Below are 21,003 nucleotides of genomic sequence, written 5' to 3' on the forward strand. Positions count from 1 at the left end.
CATAGTCTTCCTGGTGCTTGAGCACAAAAATGCAACAAAGCTGCTTTCAGATGGTTCTTGTCTCTCCATGATTTCTACCTTGAACTGAGCAAAAGAACCCTCCAATTAACTGGTAAACTTGATAGCTGATAACAGAAAAAAGAGATATACTTTGTATTTATAATTTCTGTCCCTAATGGGCAAAATAATTCCACACTGATTGGTAATACTATCCATACTAGAACATTATCATTGATATGAATTGCTTTCAGTAGATACTCTTTTACCCTTAACTTACGGAAAATGATTTTTTAAATAAACTCTTCAGAGTGAAATGATGAACAAAAACCCCTTATCTCAGGCTGGGATTGTGGCTCAGTGGCAGAGCACTTGCCTTGCAAATATGAGGCACTGGGTTCGATTCTCAGCACCACGTGAAAATAAATAAATAAAATAAAAGTATTGTGTCCATCTACAACTAAAAAAAGATTAAACAAAACCCTACCTCTCACCATGCACAAAACTTAACTCAAAGTGGATCAAGTACCTAGAAATTAAACCAGAGACCCTGTGCCTAATAGAAGAAAAAGGAGGCCCAAATCTCCATTATGTTGGATTAGGCCCCAACTTCCTTAATAAGACTCCTATAGTGCAAGAATTAAAATCAAGAATCAGGGCTGGGGCTGTAGCTCACAGGTAGAGCACCTGCCTCGCATGTGTGAGGTACTGGGTTCGATCCTCAGCACCACATACAAATAAATAAAGATATTATGTCCAACTACAACTAAAAATTTTTTTTTAAAAAAAGAATCAATAAATGGGATGGATTCAAACTAAAAAGCTTTTTCTCAGCAAAAAAAACAATCTGTGAGATGAATAAAGAGCCTACATCTTGGGAGCAAAATTTTTCCCCTTACACATCAGATAGAGCACTAATCTCTAGGGTATCTAAAGAATTCAAAAAGCTTAACACCAAAAAAATGAATAACCTAATCAATAAATGGGCCAAGACACTGAACAGACACTTCTTAGAAGATGATATACAATTAATCAACAAATATAGGAACAAATGTTCAACATCTTTAGCAATTAGAGAAATGCAAATCAAAACTACTCTAAAATTTGATCTCACTCCAGTCAGAATGGCAGCTATTAAGAATACAAACAACAACGAGAGAGAAAGAGAGAGAGAGAGAGAGAGATTAAAAAAAAGAAAAAAGAATACAAACAACAAGTGTATGTGGGGAGAAAGGTACATTTATACATTGTTGGTGAGATTGCAAATTTACAAATTGGTACAGCCAATATGGAAAGCAGTATGGAGATTTCTTGGAAAACTGGGAATGGAACCACCATTTAACCCAGCTATTCCACTCCTCAGTTTATACCCAAAGGTCTTAAAAACAGCATACTACAGGGACACAGCCACATCAATATTTACCGCAGCACAATTCACAATAGCTGAATTGTGGAACCAACATAGATGCATTTCAGTAGATGAATGGATAAAGAAAATGTGGTATATATACACAATGGAATATTACTCAGCAATAAAAGAGAATAAAATCATGGCATTTGCAGGTAAGTGGATGGAGTTGGAAAATATTATGCTAAGTGAAGTAAGCCAATCCCAAAAAAATAAATGCTGAATGTTTTCTCTGATATGAGGATGCTGATTCATAATGGGAATGGTTGGGGTGGGGAGCATGGGAGGAATGGAGGAACTTTAGATAGGATAAAGGGGAGGAAGTGGAAGGGAGAGGGCCTGAGGGTAGAGAAGACAGTGAAATGAGATGGATGTTATTTCCCTAAGTAAATGTATGAAGACATGAATGATGAGATTCTTCTTTGTGTACAACCAGAGACATGAAAAATTGTCCTCTATATGTGTAATATGAATTGAAATGCATTCTTCTGTCATATATAACAAATTAGAATAAATTTTAAAAGTCAATATATTTATTTATTAGTTTATAAGTTTTTATTAAATAAAATACCTATTTATTATTGAGAAATCAAACAATGCAGATAAACAAATAGTCAAAATAAAACTCTTTCTAGTCCAAATGCCCTGAGACCATCACTTCTATTACTTTGATGAATATCCCTCACAAATTTTTCATTTGTTTGTTTGTAATATATATGCACATAAAAGGCAAGAATGAGCTTTATTTAAATGCTCATCAATATGAGAAAGGCTAAATAATCAAGAGCTATGCTATAGAATACTCTGAAACTGATATGTAATGACATGAAGCTATATGATCTATAAAGATTTTATATGTATATGTATATGCACACACACTATTTTAAAATTTTTTTTAAAAAAAATTTTAGTTGTCAATGGAACTTTTATTATTTATTTATTTATTTATTTATATGCAGTGCTGAGGATCGAACCCAGGCACACATGCCAGGCAAGCACTCTACCATTGAGCCACAACCTCAGCCCCCATACAAACATATTGATGAGTTTAAAGGGCAAGTTAAAAACAATGTACATGGGCAATTATTTCTTGAACATGCCACCAGAAACACAGGAAGCAAAGGAAAAAAAGGATTGGACTACATCAAAATTAAACTTTTAGGCCACTATCAACAGAGTAAAAAGGCATCCCACAGAAAGGGAGAAAACATCTGCAAATCACATATTGAACAAAGGGTAAATATCTAAAGAACTCTTACAACTCAACCACAAACAAACAATATTTTTAAAAAATGGGCAAAAGACTTGGAAAGACATTTCTCTGGCAGATATACAAATGACTAATAAGCATATAAAAATGTTCAATAAACAAAAAGACAAAATTATTCAAATACTAATGCCTAGAGATAATTAGTGAATTACTAGGTTAATGCAAATCATAAACACAATGAGATACCATTTCACACCTATGAGAATAGCCATTTTATTTAAAAATAAAAAGTGAGGTTATGAAGAAACTGGAACCCTCATGAACTGCTGGTAGGAATGTAAAGCTGGTGTAAGCCCTTTGCAAGACAGTACAGCAACTCTTCAAAATGTTAAACATGGAACTGCCAAATGACCCAGCAACTCCATTTCTGGGCATAAACCCCAAAGAATTGAAAGCAGCAACTCAGATATTTGTATACTTGTGCTCATAGCAGCATTACCCGAAATAGTCAACAGGTGGAAGCAATGAGTATCTATCCACAGATGAATGGATAAATATCACAGTAAGTACCTACAACTGAATGTTTTTCAGCCTTGTTACAACATGGATTAACCATGAAGACACTGGGCTAAGTGAAATAGGCCAGTCACAAAATGGTAAATACTGTATGATTCCACTCATATGAGGTACCTAGAAGAGTCAAGTTCACAGATACAAAGTAGAATGGTGGTTACCATTCAGGGGAAAGAGTAACAAGGTATTATTGTTTAGTGGGTGCAAAGATTCTGGTTTTCAAGATGAAAAAGTTCTGAAGATGAAAGGTGGTGATGTGAACAGGCTTCATGCCCTAACAGTATGAATAGGCTTCATGCCACTGGACTATAGATTTAAAAATGGTTACAGTGGTAAGTTTTATGTTTATATATATATATATATGTATATGTATATATATATATATACATATATTTCACAATTTAAACAATGCATATGGTATAATCTCACTGTAGAAGTATATGTGTTTAAGTGCCACCTTTTTATACACACACACACACACACACACATAAAATTTATAGCAATACATACTATATTATTTACTACAATATATTGCATCATATTGTGTGTAAATGCATGGTAAGATTGTACCCACATAATAGTGAATAAATATAGAGTACTATGTAATTTGTATATTAGTAAACAATAGAGAGGGATTTTAATTCTTTAATCCTTTAAGTGTAACAGAGGGTTTTAACCAAAGTATTGACAAAGATTACCTCTGGGGAAGGGAGTTAGAGTTGAGGAGTAAGTGGGACGACCACAGGTTTTATATTTTTTGAGATTTCTAGAATGAAGATATACTTTTACTTAATATATAATATACAATATAAGTCTATTTAAATTTGAAATTTAAATGTTTTAGGAAGCTAAAAGCATTTTTAAAAAGAAAATAAGACTCCAGAGCCATAAAGCTTTGTTGTATCAGTTTTGAAAAACCTTAAGCAAACAGGTAAATTTCAGATACTAGCAAGACGTTGTCAGTGCATGATAAAGAACCACCATAACTCTGATACCCAAACAAAACACCAAAGCATGAAAACAAATATATGGGCAAATTTCAATTGTGATCATATACATAGAAAATACTAAATACATAGAAAACTAGTTAAAGAATTTCAAAAAGAAAACAACATGGCTAAATAAAATACATTCTAAAAATTATGATGATTCAACAAATTGGGAAATATATTAAAATAATGGGTTCTATTGACAGGTGAAAGAAGTTAAATAATATAATTTCAGTGAATAGTTAAAGGTATTTGATAAAATTCAGAACAATTACTTTTTATTTTTTGAGCATTATAATTATACATAGCATGTAGGTTCCTTTTGATAAAATAACACATGGAAGGAATTTGGTTTACATCCCCAGTTACTCCCCCTTTTCCTTTCCTTCTCCCTCTCCCTGTTTTTTCTCCTCTCTGCTATTGATCTTCCTTTCACATCTTTCTTTATTTATTCTTTTTTTTTTTTAGAAATAAAGTCTTATTACAGATTTTTTTTTTTTTTTTTGGTGGTTTTGCTGGGGATTGAACCCAGGGCCTTGTGCATGTGAGGCAAACACTCTACCAAGTGAGCTGTATCCCTAGCCCTCTTTATTTATTCTTGATTGGCATTTTCTACATATATACATATATACAGGAGAAATTCTTTTGGGTACATTTATATATGTATGTAACGTGCTATTTGTTTAATTCATTCCATATTTCCAGACCTTTTTTGTTTTTGTTCCTCCCTCCCTCTCATTTTCCTTCTACTCTACTGATATACCCCTGTATCTTTATGATAGCCAGTCTCCTCTCCTGCCATGTTCTTTCCCTTATTTTTCCCTAGCTTCCACATGTAAGAGAAAACATTCAGCTCTTGATTTTTCTGAGTCTGTTTTATTTCACTTAGCATGATTTTCTCCATTTCCATTCATTTACCAGCAAATTCCATTATTTCATTCTTCTTTATGACTAAGTGGAACCACATTTTCTTGATCCACTCATCTACTGATGGGCATCTGGGTTGATTCCATATTTTACCTATTGTGAACTATACTGCTATAAAGTGTGATTGTATTCCTACAGTCTGCTGGTTTTAGTTCTTTTGGATAAATACCAAGGAGTGGGATATCTAGGTCATATGGTGGTTCCATTCCTAGTTTTTTAAGGAGTCTCCAGACTGCTTTCCATAGTCATTGTACTAATATGCAGTCTAACCAGCAATGTCTGAGTGTACCTTTTCCCCACATCCTCTCTGGCATTCCTTATTGTTTGTATTCTTGATCATTGCCATTCTGACTAGGGTGAGATGAAATCTTAGTGTAGTTTTGATTTATATTTCCATGGTTGGTAGAGATGTTGAACAATATTTCATATATTTGTTGGCCATTTGAATTTCCCTTTTGAGAAGTTTCTACTTAGTGCTTTGGTCCATATGTTAATTGGGTTATTTGGGGTTTTGGCAATAAGTTTTTTAGTTCTTTATATATTATAGATATCAATTCCCTTCAGATAAGTGGCTAGCAAAGATTTTTTTTCCCATTCTGTAGACTCTCTCTTTACCCTCTTGATCATTTTCTTTGTTTTTTTGCAGAAGCTTTTTAGTTTGATGGCTTCCCACTTACTGATTCTTGGTTTTATTTCTTGAGCTTTAGGGGTCTTATTGAGAAAGTCAGTGCCTGTACCTACATGATGGAGTGTTGACCCGATGTTTTTGTCTAAAAGTTGCATGGTTTCTGTTTTAATTCTAAGGCCTTGATTCATTTTTTTATTTGACTTTTGTGCAAAGTCAAAGATAGGTATCTAATTTCATTCTTCTACATATGGATATCTAGTTTTCCTAGCACCATTTGTTAAAAAGGTTGTCTTTTCCTCCAACATATATTTTTGGCACTTTTATCAAGAACCAAATGGCTGTAAGTGTTTTGGTTTGTCTCAGTGTCCTCTCTTCTATTCATTGGTCTTCGAGTTTACTTTGATACCAGTACCATGATGCTTTATTACTATAGCCCTATAATATAATTTGAGATGGAGTATTGTAATTCCTCCTGCATAGCTTTTCTTTTTCAGAATCAGTATGATTACTTTTAAGAATCTTATTAAAGCCAGGAGGAAGGAAACATACTCAATTTGATAAAGAATATCAGAAACTCTGGGCAGACTCAGTGGAGAAATATAAGAATTATTCCCATCAAAGACAGGGTCAAAACAAGGATTATAATCACCATCATTTTTCCCACACTGTTCTGGAGATCCTTGTCAACAGAATTAGAAAATAAATAACTTACAGAAGTACAACCTGGAAAAAATATTAAAAAATACCATTATCTATAGGTCACATTACTAAAAAATTCAAGATGAAGAAAATTATTTTTAAAAAGTTCAAGAGATATTCTGACATTAAATAAACTGCTTTCATAACTTTTAGTTGATATTAATATATAACTTCATTATATTTTAATGTTACACATCATATATTGAATATATCATTTATTATTAATTATAATAACACACAATACTATATACATATGAGTACAGACATACACAGACATACACAAACACAACCTTAGCTAACCCAGTAGCAATGAACATTCCATACATGCATATTGTGCCTCCAAACACTGCTTCCCACTAAAAAGAACTGAAGATTTTTCTTAGAGAAATGGGTCAATCCACATTTGAATCCAAAAAATAAACAATATAACATGGGAGCATCATGGCATAACAAAACAAGGAAGCTCCCAAAGACAACTGGAATCATGTCAAAAGGACTTGGAGTCTATGTTAAAAGTTCCCAACTGGGAAAAAAATGTGAAAATTTGAACATTAATAAAAATAATAACTGCAATGGAGTAAATCACACGAAATACGTTTAAACCCATAAGGTCTTAATAATACTTGAAAAATAAATCATTGGTCACATTTGTGGGATGCTAGGAACCAGCTCATTGTTCTGAAACTGGTAAAGAAAGGAGAAGAAAACATTTATCATGCCTTTCTGTACAAATTGTATATCAGGAACTAAATAGTTACTGAGAGTAAGTTTCTCTTTATAGAAGTATAGCATCCCATAAATGAAGGAAGGATGGATTATCATCAAGTAAATATTGATCTTTAGTGACTACAAAATCACAAAAACAGAGAAAGTCACTTATTATGTGCTCCCCAATATAATGTAATAGGAAATACATAACACTATCTTTAAAGTCACCTTGCCCAGGGAGAAAGGACCTGTTAAACCATCACTGGGATGCAATATGAAAAACACAGAGCATGGGAAAGTCAATTGCACAACTATGAGGTTTCCTCAACAAGTAAATTCCAAGGAGAAAATGAATTATATTCTACAATTTAAAAAATGTAAGAGATCCTAATGCAACATTCAGATTATATGAAAGCTAATTTAAACAAGCAAACAAAAATAATTAAGGATGGACTTCTGCTAATCCTCTCCTTCAAAAAAAGCAATGAAAACACTGGCACAATTTAAAAAAAAGTCAGAATCAACATTTTCAAAATCTGGAAATTAATCAAAGACTTGCAACAATCTGGATAGCAATTATTCAAGAAAAACAAACATTAAAAAAAAAGTGAACTTTGTGGCATATTAACTCGCTTATTACTATCTTTTCCATTTCCACCTCCATAGTAACCTTGAAAACAACAGTGAAATCACAGTGAAAACCACCAGCTTGCCAGACTCAGTGGGGGCTGGAATGGATTTGGAGCTCCTCCAAAGCCCAATTCCCAATTGTCATTATTTGACCTGTGTGGTTCTCTGGAAGACCTCACAGAGTTGTCTTTATTTTACCTAACAGTGAGCTTGCCCAGTGCAAATGGACTTTCCCCAGGGGCATTTGACCCAAACAATCAGAGGTAGCTGTTTAATGTTGAGGCTGCATGAGGTCATGGGTAACATGGGTAACAGTGGGAGAAAACAAGCTAACTAAAAGCTTAAAAAGAAAAGCTGGGAATGAGATGTCCATAAGAATCTTTTAAAAGTTCCAACATAACTCCTGAGATTCTAGAACGTCATATGTACATGTAGGGCTGTGCCCAGAGAAGTCCTGAGAAGATCCCATGCTTTCACCCCTGATTAACATTGAAGCTCTGCACAAGTAGGAAGTGAAGACTAGGACAGAGTTGTCAACTACATGGCTGTGTGCTGAAAGTGTACCCCAACATATATACATGAAGGCTACTAAAAATAATCACAGAATTCCATGAAAAAATTAAAAATGGATTTAATGGCTTGAAGTGAAAAAAATCAAAATGAGCCTGAAATACCTTGTTGTTCTGTAAACCAAGACAGTGTTAAAAATACAATTTAATTATGTTAAAGGAGTGAGCAGTCAGCTTAAAGTAACCCCCAACACACTGTCCACATTTTGGACAATTTGAGGCCCCAAAAGAATATTGTCTCCAAAATTATAAAGTATTGAAAAATAAAATTCCCTGAATACCAACTGAGAAATGAAAGGAGAAAAAAGTCATTTTTAAAACAAAAGATTATCTACAAGTGTAGAAAAAATGATAAAAGTAGATAAAAGTACCAGTGTAAGTACTATTTCAAGCAAGGATCATCCATGCATGCTGGAGGTGGCATGAAAGATTGTTGCAAAAAACTGTTTTACTGTTTGTCAAGGTTCCATTCTGCAGATTTCTTATAGGGAAGCATGGATTATACAACAGAGTGACCTGTAGTTCACCTTCTCAAATAAGCAATCAAATTTAGCATTATTAATAGAAGGTCAAGCTGACCTCATGGGCTTCCTGGGGTAATGCAATATAAAGTATGCAGCACCACTTATGACATGTTCCTGCCACAAATGTTCAAAATCTAGTTCTAATCCAGTCTTTGACCTTACTGTTACATTTATAGGAATTAAATGAAGGAGATCAACAAATTAAATGGTAATAGCAAAAGCAACCAAACAAACCCAAAATATTGGACAAAATATAAGACAGCTGAAACAAACTTTAAAATTTCAATACAATGAAAAAAATAAGTGTTCTAAATAAAAAGACTAAAGACATATAAAACTAAATGCAATAAGTAAAACTTGACTGATTCAAGAGGCAAAAATAAAACCATAAAAGATGTTCTTGGGACAATAAGAGAAATTTGAATGTAGACTGGATATTTAGAAATTGTAATTTAGAAATCTTAATTAGTATTAGGTGTGCTAATGAGATGGCATTATAAAGAATTTTAATTTTAATCTCCTTATTTTTAGGAGAGTAATGGCAAAGTATTTAGAGACAAATATTGTGTTATCTGTAACTTACTTTTAATAGGTGCAGCTAGCTAGCTGGATGGATAAATAGGTAGATGATATGTGGAACAAATGCAGCCAAAGCAAATTTAAGTAAGTGCAGGATACATGTAGCTATTTGTGTTATTTTTTCAAATTCTACATATGCTTGAAATTTTTCCAGATTTTGGAGGAAAAAACACATTCCAAACTCACTAAGATCTATTTGATACTAAACTCTTTAATAAACATTTGAAAAGAGAATCTACTAGTGAATATGAATAATTATGCACTATGTCCAAAATGAACTCCACCCAGGATATGCTAATGTGGTTCAATATTAGGAACTCTGTGAATGTAATTTACCATACCAATAGACCAAAGCAGAAAAATTATATCATCCTGACATTTATCATTTAGCAAAATTCAGTAGTTATTTCTGATAAAATCTCTGCATATATAATAAAATGTTTGTAGCATGATTTACAAATACCAGTATCATGATTAATATGCTTAATGCTTAAACATTAGAACCACTGCTCTTTAATTTGGAAAATGATGAGATACCAATTATTACCATTTGACTTAAGACTTTTAGGGAGATTAGCCAAAGTATTAGGCAATAAAATATAGTCTAGGCATTATAAAGCAGAAAGACATTAATATTCAAAAAATCATGGGCTGGGACTGTGGCTCAAAGGTAGCGCTCTTGCCTGGCATGTGTGAGGCACTGGGTTTGAGTCTCAGCCACACATATACATAAATAAAATAATGGTCTATCAACAACTAAAAAAGACATAAAAATAGCTTTCAGAAATAACAACAACAATAAGAAAATAAAACAAATAAAAATAGCTCATTTACAATGGCAAGAAAAAGGATGGAATATTTTGGAAAAAACTTTAGAAAAATGGACATAACCTACAAAAAAAATAACATTTTAAATCTGAGGAGACTTAAAGATGACTTGAGAAAATCAAAAGAGAAAGATTAATTCATTTGAAATAAAACATAAAATTAAATGTCAAAGAAAAATCATATGACAAGCAAAGATTATTTCCTTAATATATAAAAAGTACATACAAATTATAAGCAAAACACAAATTAGCAAGAAAATTGGTCAAATGCTTGAAAAATTCGTTCATACAAAAATAGATTTAAATGTCAAGAAGCATATGAAATATGGAGGAAAAGTAAGCAGTGTCTCCAGAATCTAAAAGCACATAAATAATGATATGCCTGCACAAATGTGTAAAGGTATAACAAAACAGAAAAACTCTTGATGCTCATTCATATGGATCCAGCTAAGTAATTTATGGGACATCTTCTTATGTCACAATTGATAAGCAAAAACCTCAGTTCCTGAACTGAACTCAGTATATAAAATTAAATTTTAAAAATGTTGTATCTACTGATCAATTCTTTATACCTCTCAAAAGCATATATGTTTGTAAGGAAGGTTTGCATTATATTATAAGGGGGTTGTACATACACATATGCACCAGCAACTATTAATTACATTTATATCTGTATCTGCATACACATTTATTGAAACTCAGTTCACAAACAGCCAAATTATGGAATCAGCCTAGGTCTGTCAAGAGATCAATGGATAAAGAAAAGGTGATATATATATATACACATTGGAGTTTCAAACAGCCAAAAAGGAAAACGAAATCATGTCATTTGTAGGAAAATGGATGGAACTGGAGATCATCATGTTAAGCAAAATAACCCTGACTCAGAAAGACAACTATGGCATGCTTTCCCTCCTATGTAGGATCTGGGGTGGGGAGAAATGACACATAAGGCAGCAGGGAGAATATCAGAGGAGAGGAAGGGGATGGGGAGGTGAGAAGGGAGGGTAGTGGGGTAGATGTTAACTATGTTATATGCACGCACAAATATGCTATAATGAAACCCATTATTCTGTATAATTAAAATGTACTAGTAAAAAGTCTAATGATATTAATATCTATAAAGAGTAGAACTGGTTAGGAGTTTGTGGGTAGGAAAGGACGGCTTTTGCTTTTCATTATATATACTTCTGTGCTCTTTGAAATTTTTACTAAAAGCATGTCAATTTTATAATATAAATTATTTATATATAAAATTTATATATACATACGTATGTCATTTATAACCCTACCTCTTTAGCCCCACCCCAGATAGTTAAGCAACATGATGATAACAGGTGTAATCTCCTGGCAGTGTGATTGATTACATGGTTTATCATTTTCTCTACCTGAATATTCTGTATTTTCTACAATATACATAGAGCATATTACTCATAATAAAATTATTTGGAAAATACATTTAAATGCAAATTTTAAATACACGTAAACACAAAAAGTTGTTTGGAAAATACATATATATTATAGAATATTTTCCTGAACTGAATGGAAACTCTTTGAGGAGAGCAATTGGACTTAGTACTCTCTTGAAAAATCTTTAAAAATTTAGGCTGTAGTATCTTGGAGAAGTGTACCCCTGTGTGTGGATATATGACCCAATCATCAATCCATTGACAATAACAAACTCAAGTAAAACCTTGCAGACAAGAGAATCCCTGGCATTTTACTTTAGCCCAAATGGCTCAAACTTGGGGAAGATGTCTTGTTTGGTAGAGGACAATGGATTACCAGTTGCCCCTTTGTTATCCTTGAAGAAAAAGGCACACTGAGGGGGCATCCTATAGAAGATACCTTGAAAGAGCTTAATGTCCTTAACCTATAGGAAAAGTCATCTAAACTATGCAGTGGAATTTTCTCTGTTTCTATAATTCTCCAGAAAAGTCTAAAACATCTGTCTCCGTCTCTGTGATACTTTCACAGGGTAGTTCCCCAAAAAAGTTTTATCATACATAAAATCACCTGGAAAACTTGTTAAACACCAATTCTTGCCCCACCCAGAGAGAGCCCTATCCAGCAGTTCAGGGTGGAGTGCAAGGATCTGCCTAACTAGCAGGCTCCCAGGTGACACTGACGCTGCTGGAGCTTAAGCTACTCTGGAGTAACCCTGATACAGCACAGAGGGAGGGAAACTCAAGGTCAAATGGGGCAGAAAGGGAGGAGCATTCTTCAGGCATAAATGTTTCAGTATTACTTCACTCTCTTGTAGGGCAGGACACAGTTCTCACTCTGACCAGAAATGAAGTGACAATCCTGGAGAGGCCAGGCTTTTCAGAAGAGATGTCCTGTGGTATACAATGCTGTACAGACGAGGGCTGCAGTCAGGAGACTTTTGATGAGTTTTGCAAAAGCTGTTTCACCTGGGCCGCTGGCAAAGGAGGTTATGATCCAAGGAATAAATGATGATAACAAAGAAGAGACCGCAAATATTAACAGTTTTTCCAAAACTTGGCAGCAAAAGATAGATGAAAGATTAGGGTAAGAGCTAGAAATGTGGTATGTTAAAAAATAGGTTTTTTTTATAAATGCAAAGAAAAAGAAGAAAACTTATCCTATAACTTATGTATACAAATTATAAACTTCCATGTATTTTTACATATATATCCATGTATATGCATATGTATATATACACATTTTTAAAATTCTACTTTTATTTAAGATGGGAGAGACCTAGTCATGTTTAGCCCTGATGGGAAAGAAAGAGGAGATAAAGGAGAGAGAGGGGATGATGGGTGGAGTGAGATCTCTGAGGAAGCAGAGGGGCTGGAATCCAGAACACAGATGGAGGGATTAATTAGCCTTGGAAAGGAAGGCCGACACTTGTGCCTCTGTAGCAGGAGGGAGCAAGGAACGAATGGGTGCAGCTGCAGGGTGAGGTCTCTTCTGGTGGTTTCTGTTCTTACTTGGAATATTTTGTTTATAATCTTCTTTGGGGCTAGCATAAAATCTGTTTTGTAAGTGGGCCATAAATACTTCAGAAGAAGGTATATCCCCGTCAACATGCTGTGCTCTATACATTACCTATCAATGTAAAAATAATTGAATTGCACAGATTCTGCATATCATTTTTACTGACTTGAGTGTTAATAGTTCTCATAGCAATTCTGCTTCTTTCAGTTTCTTAAGTGTGTTAGTCAACTTTCTGTCACTGTGATAAAAACACCTGACATAATCAACTTATGAGGAATAAAGGTTTATTTATTTTGGCCCCTGGTTTCAGAGCCTCCAGTTGATGATTGCTTGGTTCCACTGCTTCGGGCTTGTGGCAAGACAGAACATAATGGCAAGGAGCATATGCTGCAGTAAAACTGCTCATCCCATGGCAGTCAAGAAACAGAGAGAAAGAAGGGGCCAGAGTCCTAATATCCTCTTCAAAGGTGTACCCTCAATGACCTCACTTCATTTAATGAGGCCCTGCTTCTTAAAGGATCCACCTTCTCCCAATAGCACCACAAGATAGCAATCAAGCCCTGAGCATATAGGCTTTTGGGAGACATTTAAGATCCAGATCATAACACTAAGGGCAGATGATACATAGAGGTAGGTAGGTAGATAGATAGATAGATAGATAGAAGGAAAGAAAGATGTGTAACTGCACTTGGTTCACAAAGATTGGGGACTATTTTTTTTTTAACCATTGGTGGGTATAAAATATGCACCTTTGTTATTTTTTGCCTAAAATGCTATTAGCTCTGATATAAATTCTGCTACCATGCCCTCTTTATCCAGTTAGAATGTTAGAATGGGCCACTTCTAAATTACAAAGGGCTACCTGATAAATTCTCTCTGGTTCTGGAGCTAGCCCTGAGCTGAAGACCATGCTGAAGGGAAGGGACAATGATAAGTCCACACAGGGAGCAGCTGCTTCAACATAGGCTCAGTGAGACCACTCAAAACCTCCCATCACGAGACAGAGAGGATGCTGCCAAGCAAGTCTGATTCTGAAGCTGCTTTAAAATCCTACACTTTCCAAGGGTGCAGAATCAAATGCTGAAACATATTAGGTGAGGAGGCTTCTTCTCTGTCCCATCCTACAGTGTTGATGACAGAAGGTCACATACTATATGTGTTGGTGGTGAAGGTGGTAATTGGTTCCTGCTGTGCAATTTCTTCATTATTTGGATTTATTCCAAAACCTTCTAATTGAAATTTGGGGTTATGAGATCCTTGATATTGCTACTCACTGTACCATCTGCCAGGGCTCATTCTTGTCACTCTTTAGATGTTATCTGCATCTGTTTTACTCCACAAATTACCAGGAGAGGCAATATAGAATAGCAGTTATGACCACAGACCCTGGAGCCAAACAACCTGGGCTGGAATACCAGCATTGCCACTTATGATTGATGTGCAATCTTGGGTAAGTTGCTTACCATCACAAGTTCAGTTATAGCTGTAAAATGATGGTATTAAGAATACCTACTTTCAGGGGTCATTGTGAGTATTCAATGAGCAATATCTGTAAAGGACTTAGTAAAGGACCTGGCACCCACTAGGGCTTGGGTAATCATCAATTATTATTAAAACTATGTTGAGCACTCACTGTGCCCCCAGGCACCATGCTAAGTAATTTGAGATAAAGGACTTCATTCATTCTAATGGAAATCCATTTCCACAAATAAGAAAACTGACATTTTGCAAGTTTAAATGACTTGCCCAAGATCACAGAGCTCCTAAGGGTAAAACCAGGGTCTGAACCAAAAATTATACCCTCAACCCTAGTACCAGCTTACATTATGTAAACTCAAACTCACACATCACAACTCCTGTTCATTACAGGCTTTTGTTTTATGGGCTTCACTTGTTTGATTTTGCAATCACTGCACTGACCTAAGATTAAGTTTGCTTCCACTGACTCTCCCTCCCACACATAAATGCTCAAATCCAGCTGTTCCGTCATATTTTTTCTATGTCTCATTTCCTGCTGCAGATCATGGCTTTGCTAAGTAGCAAGATGTACAGGAAATAAATTGTCCACACAATATTAACTAATCAATAAACATCAGTTACAACCCAAAGAACTGTAATATACATCAGATTGCTTATTTTCACTATTAAGACCAAATAAAACTACACAAACCTAAATATATATGTTCCAAGGTAATACAGGAAGATGTTTTAGTTACTCTTACTTTGGCAATATCCCCACATTTCAAACCTGCTTTTTATGTTTTTTTCAGTTGATTGGATTTATTCATTTTTTTAACTTAATGCAATTTTCAGTCAAATAGTTTTCATGGGTTTTTTTTTTTTTTTTTTGACCCTTCATTTATTTTCTCCTGTTACCTAGCCACTTGCATCCCTGTGCATTACACACACACACACACACACACACACACACACACTCCCAAAGAATAAAGGAACCTTTTTAAAAAGTTATTTTTTATAAAAGTGTCAGAGTAAATGGTAATGCTAATAAAAATTAAACCCTATGGAAAAATTGTATTAAATAATATGCTTTTCCTTTAAAATGAGACAATGAGTGTGAAAGCATTTTACCAACTGAAAAAAAGAAAAAGGTGTCTGTTAATGCCCTCACACACCCATAACCATGTGGCACCACTTAGACTAAGGAGAGCACCTTCTGTCACGTTGTGGAGAACAGGGGCTGACAACTTTTCAAAATGAGGGTAATCACATTTGCTTCGAGTTCATTTGTCACTCTGGGGGTGCAGTGGGGGGTTGTGGGAAATGGAAGAGGGTGAAGTCAGTGTGTGGCTGCAGCTGGAGGACTGTCTATGCTGCTTCTGCAAATGGAGGTGGGATAAATGACATGTGCCAATGAGCAAAAGCAGGGAAAGTAAAAACTAGGAAATGAATAGCAATTATTTTTAAAGTAGGAGCACAGCAGGGATTTGACTTGGTGAGAGCAACCAGCTGCAAGGTGAAAATTGATTCCTCTCCCTCCATCCTGCCCTGAGCTCTGACATCCCCATATCCCTCCCTGAGCTGTTAGGCTACTTTGTGGAAGTCTATGATTGCTGAATCTGCAAATGAATGCCCTCAGTCTTTAGCCCCTGTGTCTATGCAAGAACATGTGCTCTCAACCTGGAGGTGTTTATTTACTGGCTTAAAATGCCTTAACCTAAAAAAAAAACATGGCAATAGGCAGAGCGCCTAATAATATATGCATTCATACTGATTTCCATGGCTACTTTTGAACAGTATGCAATAGAGTGGGCTGTGTTACACAACCTTTTATAACAAAGTTCTATCCAGATGTTCTCCATCATAGTGTGACTCTTCTTTTCTGCCCTGTAGACCGCATCTAAGAAATCAAGAGCCTGGCAAGAATAAAATGGTAAAACTTGACTCTGTAGTGGGGTAGCAGAGGCTGAAAAGCAGAAGGGTTAACCAGAGGCACGTATCAATCACCTGGGAAGTTTGGCAACATACAATTGCCCAGATTTATCCTTAGGAGTTCTGGGGTGGGACCTGAGCATTAGAAGGAGAGACAAATTTCCTGGGTGATCCTGATGTACATTCTGGGTTAGGAACCATAGAGCTGGGCTCCACTGAGGAGGAATAGGGGTGGACTGGCTAAGGCAGCTTCCCCCACTCAGGTTCCATCTTCTTTTTCTTCTGTCCCCATCACTCTAGGTTTCAGTGCACATTTCACCTCATGTTCATCCAGCTGCTCTCGAAAGACAGCTTCGGGGGGAATGCTAGACACATGAACTCTAGAGTCAGAACCATCTTAGCCACTCACTATTTGTGAGAACTTGAGCAAGGAATTTCATTGAGCCCATTTCTCCACTTGTCAAATTGGGGGGGGGGGGTTATAATAGTACATACCTGGTAGGGCTGGGGTTATGGTTCCATGGTACAGCACTTGCCTAGCCTGCATGAGGCACTGGGTTCAATCCCCAGCACCACATAAAGAAAAACTAAATAAAAAAAAATAAAGTTATAAAAAATAGTACATACCTGGTAGGGTTAGGGTAGGAATAAATCAGATCATACATGAAATATACTTATCCTAGTGCCTGGCACAACATAAGCACATGACCCATGGAGACCAGTATGATTATTACTGCCCAATGACTACTGTTACTAGTTACACCCACACTCTGGTTAGTGGAGGTCAGCTCTCCTGGGTAACTCCAAGTATTATGGATTCAGCAGCCAAAAGGCTGCTCTCCATGCACAATGTCCTTAGAGGTTGCTGCAATGGAGATGCTGGTCAAAGTGGCCTCTTCATTTCTGTTCAGGTGAAGTCAACACACCTTTATTGAGAATATTCCAGGTGTATTGAGCTAGGTGTGAGACGCCCTTGGGAAGTTCACACAATAATGAGAGTGCACAAACCAAAACCCTCCCATGCAGGTAGTGACAGGCATGTGTACATAGATAACCAAGGAGCAGTTCAAAGGCAGTAAGAGAAGACTTCATACAACTCACTTTTGTGATACATATAAAATTTCCTGGGCTCTTTAAGCCACCTCTGTCAAAACTTTCCTTTCAAATGTTGGAAAATGTCTGCATATTACATCCTAGGTTTTATTTCTCTAACCTCCATTCAATCCCAAGATCTATTTAAAAAAAAAAAAAGAAAATAAGAATAAATTACAGATGAAAGACTTACAGAACTAGAAGAGGTCTTAGAAATTGTTCATGCTAACACTCTTACTATGCAGTTGAAAAAGCCAAGGTCCCACCAAGCTAAGCTTCCTGCCTAAGATCACAGATGGTTAGCAGCCAAGCTGAGGTTATTGTAACAGTCTTGGCTTCCAGTCCGATCCTATTGCACAACATCACTCAGTCCCACTGAAATCATAACGGGAAGCAGAACCATCTCGGCAAAGTACATGCACTCATTTGTTCAGTACCATACCAGCACTACAAATAAAATGGCCAACACAATAAACAGATTAATACCACAGACAGTAAAGCTGTTGAGAGTAAAGCAAAGCTTTTCTTGCAAAACTTCACTAGTGGGAGAAGCAAGTTAAATAAGAGAAATCATTACTTCTTGTAATAAAGGCAAAACAGAAAAGAGAAGGGCCTATTTCAGGTAGATTAAATGAAGGAAGCCTCTCTGAGGACTTGGCACTTTAGCCCACAGGTGAGAACAAGGCAGCCACATTAAAAGTTGGAGAAGCCTATCCCAAGCCCAGCAATGAGGAGGTGCAAAGGCTCAAAGGGGAAAGGGCACTTGGCATTCTAGAATATTCCAAAAGGTCAATGTGACTGGAACCTAGTGCATGAGAGGCAGATGGCAGTGATATAATTGAAAGGTTGAATGCTACAGGGCTTTGGAAAGTGTTATGGATTTCCATAAACATAATGTCAATTCATGAAGAGGTGGGAGTTCATGGCCTGTCTACTTCTTAGTGGAAAACATGAGCTATGACAGTCCTCAACAGAGTCTATATGCCACTTTCCTCTTATTTCCCTCCAAATACAGGGGTAGAAAACCCACACACACACATACACACACACACACTCACTCACTCACTCACATAAAATATGCAAATAGAGCTAGTCAAAAAGAAGAATCCACAGCCCTCAATTTCCAGCCCCAAGAACTTCATGCCATGCTCTCTCTTTTTAAATTAAATGAGAGGAAATACCCCATTAAAAGTAACAGGGTCTTTGGTTTGAATATTCCTAATCATGGTTCTGAAGAGAGTGTTATCAGCCAGATCTTGCTAGAAAGACACATGGGGAAGCAGAAAAAGATAATGTGAGATGATGACAGAAGAATGAAAACCCATTTGTTTACCATGTTAGCCCACAACTTACAGCTAATATAGTCTTTCTCATCATGCAATCAGTTGACTTTGTAGATTATTTTGGAACTGACAGTCAAAGGAAAAACAGTGTGTGACAAGAAAAAAATCATAACAATTACCCTGGGAGGCAGCCTCCTGGTCTACCCAGCCCAGGATTCTGTCAGGAGTTCCAAGGGGTGCCAAGGGTGAGGTTCAGAGGTGTGGTTATCATCACAATATCAACATTTGAGTGACATGCCTATATTTCCACCTTGGCCTCAGGTGCCATTGTATCAATATATGCCACCACATAACAGTGGAGAGAGAGTGTCCAGAACAGATAAGTGTGTTTATTTATTTTTTCATATTTGTGTGCCCTTATGTGGTCAAGATCTAAGTGCAGAACAAACCCAGCGGTACAGCTAAACCCCTAGATATCAAGTCAACACTCTCCAAAGAGATGTATTTGCTCCTATTTGCTGTGTTTATGTTAATTAGCTTGATTAAATCATTCTGTATCTCATATATATATCAAAATATCGCATTGTACCCTATAAATATATACAATTATAATTTGTTAATTTAAAATACTAGTTTTAGAATTAAAAAATAAAATTTTCCTTATATTGAGATTCATTATTCATTAAGGTTTTCTCTCTTTAAACTTGAGTTGCCTCCAGTTCCCTTTTCCAACATCCAAAGCTATTTATGCTGGTTGTGAGTTCAGTCCCTCTCCTTCTCCCTCTGAACAGGAAATTTGTGTGTTGTATCTGGATTAATTTCTGATTTTTCTCATAGCAAAGGTTTTGACTCCAGCCTCTTACACCTTGTGTCTGCCTCACTGCACAATGGAAACGGTATCCTGTGTGCAGCCTTGTGCACTTTCTCCAGCGTGGGGCCGTGCCAATAGTATCTCACTGCCATGGCCTGACTCAGGGAGAGTCCCAGGGAAGGCAGGAATGATTGCTTGGCAAGGTGTAGACGTAGGAGCTGCGTGGACCCCGCAGGCCCCGGTGATGCACACTCAGGGGGAGATGTGGCTTCATTTCCCACATTTCTTTCACACAAAGCATGATTATAGGGAAGTGCTTCCATATGGCCTCTGCAAAATCCCAGCCAAAACCGGCTTCAGCTGGCCAGTTTCAGAGTGGTAACAGACATGAAGGGGCTGTAATGAGAATCAAGAACTCAGAGCACCATGTTTTCATGCAGGCAGAAATCTTTGCTACTTTTAGCCTCAGCCCCAGCACACACATATAGAACCTGATGAAATGCCAGTGTCCTGAGGGATGCCCCCGGCTTACTCCATGTCACTCACTCCCTTGAATTGAAGGATCTGTCTAAGCATTCTAGTTTCCCTTACTTTCTAGAAATTGATTAAAAAAAAATGTTACACATTTTAGGGGAATTTTTTTATATGGTGGAAGTACTGGGGATTGAATTCAGGGGTACTCTACCATTGAGTTACTCTCCCCAACCCTTTTATTTTTAACTTCAAGACAGAATCTTGCTAAGTGGCCCAGGCTGACCTTGAACATAGGATCCTCCTACCTCAGCCTCCTTAGTAACTGGGATTTACAGGTGTGCACCACAATGCCTGCCATCTTAGAGGTTCTTAACCTGGAGTGCCCTAAATGGGCATCAGGAGTCTAAGAACCTTCCCACCAAAAAGCAAACAAACAAACAAACAAACAGAATGACAAAGTTGGGGCTTAAGTGCGTAAGTGCATTTTTCGTGAATAGGAAATGCGTAACCTCCAACAGATTCTCAGAAGGATCTATGAGAAAATATAATCCAAATGCTGAAAATCAATGAGAATGAGAGAGGGAGGGAGGGAGGGAGGGAGGGGAAAGACAGAGAGGCGGGGGGGGGGGGAGACTGAGAGGATATGAAGGTCCTTACCAAGAGCAAGGAACTGTGAAGTATGAATAGGCTGGACCCCTCAGCCAACAATGCACTCCATCCC

The 21,003-nt window shown here is 36.4% G+C and overlaps 1 protein-coding gene across 2 annotated transcripts in view; it reads right to left on the minus strand.

Moving 5' to 3' along the window:
• The window catches only part of Adamtsl3 (ADAMTS like 3), a 319,937-nt gene that overhangs the window by 162,989 nt on the left and 135,945 nt on the right, over positions 1–21,003 (minus strand). The gene's annotated exons all lie outside the window — the stretch shown is intronic.

The sequence above is a fragment of the Callospermophilus lateralis genome, chromosome 3 (assembly GCF_048772815.1).
Source record: "Callospermophilus lateralis isolate mCalLat2 chromosome 3, mCalLat2.hap1, whole genome shotgun sequence".
Classification (NCBI taxonomy): domain Eukaryota; kingdom Metazoa; phylum Chordata; class Mammalia; order Rodentia; family Sciuridae; genus Callospermophilus; species Callospermophilus lateralis.